We start from the raw sequence: 13,037 nt of genomic DNA, 5'->3' as shown, positions 1-13,037 counted from the left end.
GCCGTGATGCAGGAAAAGACAGTAATATTTATGCATTAACCTTAGTTTAAATACAACTTACCTTTTTTGCCCACATTCATAGTTTATGTACACTTTCTTTTAAAGTCATTTAGAAAAAATCATTTTGGCCAAAAATGTAATTTATCAGATGATTAACAAACACTTTAGATTAGCCAAAAACATTAAAAATTCCCAATTTTATAAAACATATACTATTGTCCTCTGTGACAAAATATTTTGTGTCAGTTGTTTTACGTCATTTAGCAGGGCATATTTAATCAGTGTTAATGGCAAAAGGTAACAGAATTAAAGCAAGCCATTATTATGCATAAAAAGGGATAACAATATGCAGGAAAATATAGCTAAATAAATTTCTTGAAAGGGATAAGAAACATCTTTTTGAAATGTTTTAGAGCATTAATTTCATAAAATGTCCTTCGAGTCATATTGTAGTGTAGCAGATTATCCATGCATGACTGTACAGGAGTGTCTCCTGACGAAAACCCAAAAAACAGCTGGCAAATATATACTGTGCCAGGAAAATACTGCTTTAGCTTAATCTTACACTCTCTCTACTCAAGGTCATGTAAATAATGCAGTCTATGTTTTTTTTTTCAATTCTCTCTGTTTGGCAACAATCCCGCTAACTACACATTTTTGTTTACTTTTGCATCAAGCAAAGTAGCTTACCATTCAGCAAAATGTTAATTTAAGTTGTGCATCTTCTGATTAGCGGCAGAGATGGCATTAAAATCTCCCCATTGGAGGGAGTTTTCCCAAAAACACATGTCAAGTTATTCCTCGTTAGTATAGTGGTGAGTATCCCCGCCTGTCACGTGGGAGACCGGGGTTCGATTCCCCGACGGGGAGTCCTTAACATTTTTTATTTTTTCAGTAACATAAGCACTTCTGGGAAGTGTTGCATGCTAGTACGATTATTTCCTGCCGTGATGCAGGAAAAGACAGTAATATTTATGCATTAACCTTAGTTTAAATACAACTTACCTTTTTTGCCCACATTCATAGTTTATGTACACTTTCTTTTAAAGTCATTTAGAAAAAATCATTTTGGCCAAAAATTTAATTTATCAGGTGATTAACAAACACTTTAGATTAGCCAAAAACATAAAAAATTCCCAATTTTAGAAAACATATATTATTGTCCTCTGTGCCACAATATTTTGTGTCAGTTGTTTTACGTCATTTAGCAGGGCATTTTTAATGAGTGTTAATGGCAAAAGGTAACAGAATTAAAGTAAGCCATTATTATGCATAAAAAGAGATAAAAATATGCAGGAAAATATAGCTAAATATATTTCTTGAAAGGGATAAGAAACATCTTTTTGAAATGTTTTGGAGCATTAATTTCATAAAATGTCCTTCGAGTCATATTGTAGTGTAGCAGATTATCCATGCATGACTGTACAGGAGTGTCTCCTGACGAAAACCCAAAAAACAGTGGGCAAATATATACTGTGCCAGGAAAATACTGCTTTAGCTTAATCTTACACTCTCTCTACTCAAGGTCATGTAAATAATGCAGTCTATGTTTTTTTTCAATTCTCTCTGTTTGGCAACAATCCCGCTAACTACACATTTTTGTTTACTTTTGCATCAAGCAAAGCAGCTTACCATTCAGCAAAATGTTGATTTAAATTGTGCATCTTCTGATTAGCGGCAGAGATGGCATTAAAATCACCCCATTGGAGGGAGTTTTCCCAAAAACACATGTCAAGTTATTCCTCGTTAGTATAGTGGTGAGTATCCCTGCCTGTCACGTGGGAGACCGGGGTTCAATTCCCTGACGGGGAGTCCTTAACAATTTTTATTTTTTCTGTAACATAAGCACTTGTGGGAAGTGTTGCATGCTAGTACGATTATTTCCTGCCGTGATGCAGGAAAAGAGTAATATTTATGCATTAACCTTAGTTTAAATACAACTTACCTTTTTTGCCCACATTCATAGTTTATGTACACTTTCTTTTAAAGTCATTTAGAAAAAATCATTTTGGCCAAAAATTTAATTTATCAGGTGATTAACAAACACTTTAGATTAGCCAAAAACATAAAAAATTCCCAATTTTAGAAAACATATACTATTGTCCTCTGTGCCACAATATTTTGTGTCAGTTGTTTTACGTCACTTAGCAGGGCATTTTTAATGAGTGTTAATGGCAAAAGGTAACAGAATTAAAGCAAGCCATTATTATGCATAAAAAGAGATAAAAATATGCAGGAAAATATAGCTAAATATATTTCTTGAAAGGGATAAGAAACATCTTTTTTAAATGTTTTGGAGCATTAATTTCATAAAATGTCCTTTGAGTCATATTGTAGTGTAGCAGATTATCCATGCATGACTGTACAGGAGTGTCTCCTGACGAAAACCCGAAAAACAGCGGCAAATATATACTGTGCCAGGAAAATACTGCTTTAGCTTAATCTTACACTCTCTCTACTCAAGGTCATGTAAATAATGCAGTCTATGTTTTTTTTCAATTCTCTCTGTTTGGCAACAATCCCGCTAACTACACATTTTTGTTTAATTTTGCATCAAGCAAAGCAGCTTACCATTCAGGAAAATGTTAATTTAAGTTGTGCATCTTCTGATTAGCGGCAGAGATGGCATTAAAATCTCCCCATTGGAGGGAGTTTTCCCAAAAACACATGTCAAGTTATTCCTCGTTAGTATAGTGGTGAGTATCCCCGCCTGTCATGCGGGAGACCGGGGTTCGATTCCCAGACGGGGAGTCCTTAACATTTTTTATTTTTTCTGTAACATAAGCACTTGTGGGAAGTGTTGCATGCTAGTACGATTATTTCCTGCCGTGATGCAGGAAAAGACAGTAATATTTATGCATTAACCTTAGTTTAAATACAACTTACCTTTTTTGCCCACATTCATAGTTTATGTACACTTTCTTTTAAAGACATTTAGAAAAAATCATTTTGGCCAAAAATGTAATTTATCAGATGATTAACAAACACTTTAGATTAGCCAAAAACATTAAAAATTCCCAATTTTATAAAACATATACTATTGTCCTCTGTGACAAAATATTTTGTGTCAGTTGTTTTACGTCATTTAGCAGGGCATATTTAATCAGTGTTAATGGCAAAAGGTAACAGAATTAAAGCAAGCCATTATTATGCATAAAAAGGGATAACAATATGCAGGAAAATATAGCTAAATAAATTTCTTGAAAGGGATAAGAAACATCTTTTTGAAATGTTTTAGAGCATTAATTTCATAAAATGTCCTTCGAGTCATATTGTAGTGTAGCAGATTATCCATGCATGACTGTACAGGAGTGTCTCCTGACGAAAACCCAAAAAACAGCTGGCAAATATATACTGTGCCAGGAAAATACTGCTTTAGCTTAATCTTACACTCTCTTTACTCAGGGTCATGTAAATAATGCAGTCTATGTTTTTTTCAATTCTCTCTGTTTGGCAACAATCCCGCTAACTACACATTTTTTTTTACTTTTGCATCAAGCAAAGCAGCTTACCATTCAGCAAAATGTTGATTTAAGTTGTACATCTTCTGATTAGCGGCAGTGATGGCATTGAAATCTCCCCATTGGAGGGAGTTTTCCCAAACGCATATGTCAAGTTATTCCTTGTTAGTATAGTGGTGAGTATCCCCACCTGTCACGTGGTAGACCGGGGTTCGATTCCCAGAAGGGGAGTCCTTAACATTATTTATTTTTTCTGTAACATAAGCACTTGTGGGAAGTGTTGCATGCTAGTACGATTATTTCCTGCCGTGATGCAGGAAAAGACAGTAATATTTATGCATTAACCTTAGATTAAATACAACTTACCTTTTTTGCCCACATTCATAGTTTATGTACACTTTCTTTTAAAGTCATTTAGAAAAAATCATTTTGGCCAAAAATTTAATTTATCAGGTGATTAACAAACACTTTAGATTAGCCAAAAACATAAAAAATTCCCAATTTTAGAAAACATATACTATTGTCCTCTGTGCCACAATATTTTGTGTCAGTTGTTTTACGTCACTTAGCAGGGCATTTTTAATGAGTGTTAATGGCAAAAGGTAACAGAATTAAAGCAAGCCATTATTATGCATAAAAAGAGATAAAAATATGCAGGAAAATATAGCTAAATATATTTCTTGAAAGGGATAAGAAACATCTTTTTTAAATGTTTTGGAGCATTAATTTCATAAAATGTCCTTCGAGTCATATTGTAGTGTAGCAGATTATCCATGCATGACTGTACAGGAGTGTCTCCTGACGAAAACCCGAAAAACAGCGGCAAATATATACTGTGCCAGGAAAATACTGCTTTAGCTTAATCTTACACTCTCTCTACTCAAGGTCATGTAAATAATGCAGTCTATGTTTTTTTTCAATTCTCTCTGTTTGGCAACAATCCCGCTAACTACACATTTTTGTTTACTTTTGCATCAAGCAAAGTAGCTTACCATTCAGGAAAATGTTAATTTAAGTTGTGCATCTTCTGATTAGCGGCAGAGATGGCATTAAAATCTCCCCATTGGAGGGAGTTTTCCCAAAAACACATGTCAAGTTATTCCTCATTAGTATAGTGGTGAGTATCCCCGCCTGTCATGCGGGAGACCGGGGTTCGATTCCCCAAAGGGGAGTCCTTAACAATTTTTATTTTTTCTGTAACATAAGCACTTGTGGGAAGTGTTGCATGCTAGTACGATTATTTCCTGCCGTGATACAGGAAAAGACAGTAATATTTATGCATTAACCTTAGTTTATATACAACTAACCTTTTTTGCCCACATTCATAGTTTATGTACACTTTCTTTTAAAGTCATTTAGAAAAAATCATTTTGGCCAAAAATTTAATTTATCAGGTGATTAACAAACACTTTAGATTAGCCAAAAACATAAAAAATTCCCAATTTTAGAAAACATATACTATTGTCCTCTGTGCCACAATATTTTGTGTCAGTTGTTTTACGTCATTTAGCAGGGCATTTTTAATGAGTGTTAATGGCAAAAGGTAACAGAATTAAAGCAAGCCATTATTATGCATAAAAAGGGATAACAATATGCAGGAAAATATAGCTAAATATATTTCTTGAAAGGGATAAGAAACATCTTTTTGAAATGTTTTGGAGCATTAATTTCATAAAATGTCCTTCGAGTCATATTGTAGTGTAGCAGATTATCCATGCATGACTGTACAGGAGTGTCTCCTGACGAAAACCCAAAAAACAGTGGGCAAATATATACTGTTCCAGGAAAATACTGCTTTAGCTTAATCTTACACTCTCTCTACTCAAGGTCATGTAAATAATGCAGTCTATGTTTTTTTTCAGTTCTCTCTTTTTGGCAACAATCCCGCTAACTACACATTTTTGTTTACTTTTGCATCAAGCAAAGTAGCTTACCATTCAGCAAAATGTTGATTTAAGTTGTGCATCTTCTGATTAGCGGCAGTGACGGCATTGAAATCTCCCCATTGGAGGGAGTTTTCCCAAAATCACATGTCAAGTTATTCCTTGTTAGTATAGTGGTGAGTATCCCCACCTGTCACACGGTAGACCGGGGTTCGATTCCCCAAAGGGGAGTCCTTAACATTTTTTAATTTTTCTGTAACATAAGCACTTGTGGGAAGTGTTGCATGCTAGTACGATTATTTCCTGCCGTGATGCAGGAAAAGACAGTAATATTTATGCATTAACCTTAGTTTAAATACAACTTACCTTTTTTGCCCACATTCATAGTTTATGTACACTTTCTTTTAAAGTCATTTAGAAAAAATCATTTTGGCCAAAAATTTAATTTATCAGGTGATTAACAAACACTTTAGATTAGCCAAAAACATAAAAAATTCCCAATTTTAGAAAACATATACTATTGTCCTCTGTGCCACAATATTTTGTGTCAGTTGTTTTACGTCATTTAGCAGGGCATTTTTAATGAGTGTTAATGGCAAAAGGTAACAGAATTAAAGCAAGCTTTTATTATGCATAAAAAGAGATAAAAATATGCAGGAAAATATAGCTAAATATATTTCTTGAAAGGGATAAGAAACATCTTTTTGAAATGTTTTGGAGCATTGATTTCATAAAATGTCCTTCGAGTCATATTGTAGTGTAGCAGATTATCCATGCATGACTGTACAGTAGTGTCTCCTGACGAAAACCCAAAAAACAGTGGGCAAATATATACTGTGCCAGGAAAATACTGCTTTAGCTTAATCTTACACTCTCTTTACTCAGGGTCATGTAAATAATGCAGTCTATGTTTTTTTCAATTCTCTCTGTTTGGCAACAATCCCGCTAACTACACATTTTTTTTTACTTTTGCATCAAGCAAAGCAGCTTACCATTCAGCAAAATGTTGATTTAAGTTGTACATCTTCTGATTAGCGGCAGTGATGGCATTGAAATCTCCCCATTGGAGGGAGTTTTCCCAAACGCATATGTCAAGTTATTCCTTGTTAGTATAGTGGTGAGTATCCCCACCTGTCACGTGGTAGACCGGGGTTCGATTCCCCGAAGGGGAGTCCTTAACATTATTTATTTTTTCTGTAACATAAGCACTTGTGGGAAGTGTTGCATGCTAGTACGATTATTTCCTGCCGTGATGCAGGAAAAGACAGTAATATTTATGCATTAACCTTAGATTAAATACAACTTACCTTTTTTGCCCACATTCATAGTTTATGTACACTTTCTTTTAAAGTCATTTAGAAAAAATCATTTTGGCCAAAAATTTAATTTATCAGGTGATTAACAAACACTTTAGATTAGCCAAAAACATAAAAAATTCCCAATTTTAGAAAACATATACTATTGTCCTCTGTGCCACAATATTTTGTGTCAGTTGTTTTACGTCACTTAGCAGGGCATTTTTAATGAGTGTTAATGGCAAAAGGTAACAGAATTAAAGCAAGCCATTATTATGCATAAAAAGAGATAAAAATATGCAGGAAAATATAGCTAAATATATTTCTTGAAAGGGATAAGAAACATCTTTTTTAAATGTTTTGGAGCATTAATTTCATAAAATGTCCTTCGAGTCATATTGTAGTGTAGCAGATTATCCATGCATGACTGTACAGGAGTGTCTCCTGACGAAAACCCGAAAAACAGCGGCAAATATATACTGTGCCAGGAAAATACTGCTTTAGCTTAATCTTACACTCTCTCTACTCAAGGTCATGTAAATAATGCAGTCTATGTTTTTTTTCAATTCTCTCTGTTTGGCAACAATCCCGCTAACTACACATTTTTGTTTACTTTTGCATCAAGCAAAGTAGCTTACCATTCAGGAAAATGTTAATTTAAGTTGTGCATCTTCTGATTAGCGGCAGAGATGGCATTAAAATCTCCCCATTGGAGGGAGTTTTCCCAAAAACACATGTCAAGTTATTCCTCGTTAGTATAGTGGTGAGTATCCCCGCCTGTCATGCGGGAGACCGGGGTTCGATTCCCAGACGGGGAGTCCTTAACATTTTTTATTTTTTCTGTAACATAAGCACTTGTGGGAAGTGTTGCATGCTAGTACGATTATTTCCTGCCGTGATGCAGGAAAAGACAGTAATATTTATGCATTAACCTTAGTTTAAATACAACTTACCTTTTTTGCCCACATTCATAGTTTATGTACACTTTCTTTTAAAGTCATTTAGAAAAAATCATTTTGGCCAAAAATGTAATTTATCAGATGATTAACAAACACTTTAGATTAGCCAAAAACATTAAAAATTCCCAATTTTATAAAACATATACTATTGTCCTCTGTGACAAAATATTTTGTGTCAGTTGTTTTACGTCATTTAGCAGGGCATATTTAATCAGTGTTAATGGCAAAAGGTAACAGAATTAAAGCAAGCCATTATTATGCATAAAAAGGGATAACAATATGCAGGAAAATATAGCTAAATAAATTTCTTGAAAGGGATAAGAAACATCTTTTTGAAATGTTTTAGAGCATTAATTTCATAAAATGTCCTTCGAGTCATATTGTAGTGTAGCAGATTATCCATGCATGACTGTACAGGAGTGTCTCCTGACGAAAACCCAAAAAACAGCTGGCAAATATATACTGTGCCAGGAAAATACTGCTTTAGCTTAATCTTACACTCTCTTTACTCAGGGTCATGTAAATAATGCAGTCTATGTTTTTTTCAATTCTCTCTGTTTGGCAACAATCCCGCTAACTACACATTTTTTTTTACTTTTGCATCAAGCAAAGCAGCTTACCATTCAGCAAAATGTTGATTTAAGTTGTACATCTTCTGATTAGCGGCAGTGATGGCATTGAAATCTCCCCATTGGAGGGAGTTTTCCCAAACGCATATGTCAAGTTATTCCTTGTTAGTATAGTGGTGAGTATCCCCACCTGTCATGTGGTAGACCGGGGTTCGATTCCCCGAAGGGGAGTCCTTAACATTATTTATTTTTTCTGTAACATAAGCACTTGTGGGAAGTGTTGCATGCTAGTACGATTATTTCCTGCCGTGATGCAGGAAAAGACAGTAATATTTATGCATTAACCTTAGATTAAATACAACTTACCTTTTTTGCCCACATTCATAGTTTATGTACACTTTCTTTTAAAGTCATTTAGAAAAAATCATTTTGGCCAAAAATTTAATTTATCAGGTGATTAACAAACACTTTAGATTAGCCAAAAACATAAAAAATTCCCAATTTTAGAAAACATATACTATTGTCCTCTGTGCCACAATATTTTGTGTCAGTTGTTTTACGTCACTTAGCAGGGCATTTTTAATGAGTGTTAATGGCAAAAGGTAACAGAATTAAAGCAAGCCATTATTATGCATAAAAAGAGATAAAAATATGCAGGAAAATATAGCTAAATATATTTCTTGAAAGGGATAAGAAACATCTTTTTTAAATGTTTTGGAGCATTAATTTCATAAAATGTCCTTCGAGTCATATTGTAGTGTAGCAGATTATCCATGCATGACTGTACAGGAGTGTCTCCTGACGAAAACCCGAAAAACAGCGGCAAATATATACTGTGCCAGGAAAATACTGCTTTAGCTTAATCTTACACTCTCTCTACTCAAGGTCATGTAAATAATGCAGTCTATGTTTTTTTTCAATTCTCTCTGTTTGGCAACAATCCCGCTAACTACACATTTTTGTTTACTTTTGCATCAAGCAAAGTAGCTTACCATTCAGGAAAATGTTAATTTAAGTTGTGCATCTTCTGATTAGCGGCAGAGATGGCATTAAAATCTCCCCATTGGAGGGAGTTTTCCCAAAAACACATGTCAAGTTATTCCTCGTTAGTATAGTGGTGAGTATCCCCGCCTGTCATGCGGGAGACCGGGGTTCGATTCCCAGACGGGGAGTCCTTAACATTTTTTATTTTTTCTGTAACATAAGCACTTGTGGGAAGTGTTGCATGCTAGTACGATTATTTCCTGCCGTGATGCAGGAAAAGACAGTAATATTTATGCATTAACCTTAGTTTAAATACAACTTACCTTTTTTGCCCACATTCATAGTTTATGTACACTTTCTTTTAAAGTCATTTAGAAAAAATCATTTTGGCCAAAAATGTAATTTATCAGATGATTAACAAACACTTTAGATTAGCCAAAAACATTAAAAATTCCCAATTTTATAAAACATATACTATTGTCCTCTGTGACAAAATATTTTGTGTCAGTTGTTTTACGTCATTTAGCAGGGCATATTTAATCAGTGTTAATGGCAAAAGGTAACAGAATTAAAGCAAGCCATTATTATGCATAAAAAGGGATAACAATATGCAGGAAAATATAGCTAAATAAATTTCTTGAAAGGGATAAGAAACATCTTTTTGAAATGTTTTAGAGCATTAATTTCATAAAATGTCCTTCGAGTCATATTGTAGTGTAGCAGATTATCCATGCATGACTGTACAGGAGTGTCTCCTGACGAAAACCCAAAAAACAGCTGGCAAATATATACTGTGCCAGGAAAATACTGCTTTAGCTTAATCTTACACTCTCTCTACTCAAGGTCATGTAAATAATGCAGTCTATGTTTTTTTTTTCAATTCTCTCTGTTTGGCAACAATCCCGCTAACTACACATTTTTGTTTACTTTTGCATCAAGCAAAGTAGCTTACCATTCAGCAAAATGTTAATTTAAGTTGTGCATCTTCTGATTAGCGGCAGAGATGGCATTAAAATCTCCCCATTGGAGGGAGTTTTCCCAAAAACACATGTCAAGTTATTCCTCGTTAGTATAGTGGTGAGTATCCCCGCCTGTCACGTGGGAGACCGGGGTTCGATTCCCCAACGGGGAGTCCTTAACATTTTTTATTTTTTCAGTAACATAAGCACTTCTGGGAAGTGTTGCATGCTAGTACGATTATTTCCTGCCGTGATGCAGGAAAAGACAGTAATATTTATGCATTAACCTTAGTTTAAATACAACTTACCTTTTTTGCCCACATTCATAGTTTATGTACGCTTTCTTTTAAAGTCATTTAGAAAAAATCATTTTGGCCAAAAATTTAATTTATCAGGTGATTAACAAACACTTTAGATTAGCCAAAAACATAAAAAATTCCCAATTTTAGAAAACATATATTATTGTCCTCTGTGCCACAATATTTTGTGTCAGTTGTTTTACGTCATTTAGCAGGGCATTTTTAATGAGTGTTAATGGCAAAAGGTAACAGAATTAAAGCAAGCCATTATTATGCATAAAAAGAGATAAAAATATGCAGGAAAATATAGCTAAATATATTTCTTGAAAGGGATAAGAAACATCTTTTTGAAATGTTTTGGAGCATTAATTTCATAAAATGTCCTTCGAGTCATATTGTAGTGTAGCAGATTATCCATGCATGACTGTACAGGAGTGTCTCCTGACGAAAACCCAAAAAACAGTGGGCAAATATATACTGTGCCAGGAAAATACTGCTTTAGCTTAATCTTACACTCTCTCTACTCAAGGTCATGTAAATAATGCAGTCTATGTTTTTTTTCAATTCTCTCTGTTTGGCAACAATCCCGCTAACTACACATTTTTGTTTACTTTTGCATCAAGCAAAGCAGCTTACCATTCAGCAAAATGTTGATTTAAATTGTGCATCTTCTGATTAGCGGCAGAGATGGCATTAAAATCACCCCATTGGAGGGAGTTTTCCCAAAAACACATGTCAAGTTATTCCTCGTTAGTATAGTGGTGAGTATCCCTGCCTGTCACGTGGGAGACCGGGGTTCGATTCCCTGACGGGGAGTCCTTAACAATTTTTATTTTTTCTGTAACATAAGCACTTGTGGGAAGTGTTGCATGCTAGTACGATTATTTCCTGCCGTGATGCAGGAAAAGACAGTAATATTTATGCATTAACCTTAGTTTAAATACAACTTACCTTTTTTGCCCACATTCATAGTTTATGTACACTTTCTTTTAAAGTCATTTAGAAAAAATCATTTTGGCCAAAAATTTAATTTATCAGGTGATTAACAAACACTTTAGATTAGCCAAAAACATAAAAAGTTCCCAATTTTAGAAAACATATACTATTGTCCTCTGTGCCACAATATTTTGTGTCAGTTGTTTTACGTCATTTAGCAGGGCATTTTTAATGAGTGTTAATGGCAAAAGGTAACAGAATTAAAGCAAGCCATTATTATGCATAAAAAGAGATAAAAATATGCAGGAAAATATAGCTAAATATATTTCTTGAAAGGGATAAGAAACATCTTTTTGAAATGTTTTGGAGCATTAATTTCATAAAATGTCCTTCGAGTCATATTGTAGTGTAGCAGATTATCCATGCATGACTGTACAGGAGTGTCTCCTGACGAAAACCCAAAAAACAGTGGGCAAATATATACTGTGCCAGGAAAATACTGCTTTAGCTTAATCTTACACTCTCTCTACTCAAGGTCATGTAAATAATGCAGTCTATGTTTTTTTTCAATTCTCTCTGTTTGGCAACAATCCCGCTAACTACACATTTTTGTTTACTTTTGCATCAAGCAAAGCAGCTTACCATTCAGCAAAATGTTGATTTAAGTTGTGCATCTTCTGATTAGCGGCAGAGATGGCATTAAAATCACCCCATTGGAGGGAGTTTTCCCAAAAACACATGTCAAGTTATTCCTCGTTAGTATAGTGGTGAGTATCCCTGCCTGTCACGTGGGAGACCGGGGTTCGATTCCCCGACGGGGAGTCCTTAACAATTTTTATTTTTTCTGTAACATAAGCACTTGTGGGAAGTGTTGCATGCTAGTACGATTATTTCCTGCCGTGATGCAGGAAAAGACAGTAATATTTATGCATTAACCTTAGTTTAAATACAACTTACCTTTTTTGCCCACATTCATAGTTTATGTACACTTTCTTTTAAAGTCATTTAGAAAAAATCATTTTGGCCAAAAATTTAATTTATCAGGTGATTAACAAACACTTTAGATTAGCCAAAAACATAAAAAATTCCCAATTTTAGAAAACATATACTATTGTCCTCTGTGCCACAATATTTTGTGTCAGTTGTTTTACGTCATTTAGCAGGGCATTTTTAATGAGTGTTAATGGCAAAAGGTAACAGAATTAAAGCAAGCCATTATTATGCATAAAAAGAGATAAAAATATGCAGGAAAATATAGCTAAATATATTTCTTGAAAGGGATAAGAAACATCTTTTTGAAATGTTTTGGAGCATTAATTTCATAAAATGTCCTTTGAGTCATATTGTAGTGTAGCAGATTATCCATGCATGACTGTACAGGAGTGTCTCCTGACGAAAACCCAAAAAACAGTGGGCAAATATATACTGTGCCAGGAAAATACTGCTTTAGCTTAATCTTACACTCTCTCTACTCAAGGTCATGTAAATAATGCAGTCTATGTTTTTTTTCAATTCTCTCTGTTTGGCAACAATCCCGCTAACTACACATTTTTGTTTACTTTTGCATCAAGCAAAGCAGCTTACCATTCAGCAAAATGTTGATTTAAGTTGTGCATCTTCTGATTAGCGGCAGAGATGGCATTAAAATCACCCCATTGGAGGGAGTTTTCCCAAAAACACATGTCAAGTTAT

General features: G+C 34.4%; 1 non-coding gene across 1 annotated transcript; it reads left to right on the top strand.

Annotated features, from left to right (window-relative positions):
- The first annotated feature begins 798 nt into the window (after positions 1–798).
- On the top strand, positions 799–870 carry TRNAD-GUC (transfer RNA aspartic acid (anticodon GUC)). The gene has a single exon. It is a non-coding gene; the product is annotated as a tRNA-Asp (tRNA).
- Positions 871–13,037: the final 12,167 nt, after the last annotated feature.

The sequence above is a fragment of the Mixophyes fleayi genome, chromosome 10 (assembly GCF_038048845.1).
Source record: "Mixophyes fleayi isolate aMixFle1 chromosome 10, aMixFle1.hap1, whole genome shotgun sequence".
Classification (NCBI taxonomy): domain Eukaryota; kingdom Metazoa; phylum Chordata; class Amphibia; order Anura; family Limnodynastidae; genus Mixophyes; species Mixophyes fleayi.
Note: the sequence above shows the minus strand (reverse complement) of the source record. Positions and strands in the feature narration are given on the sequence as shown.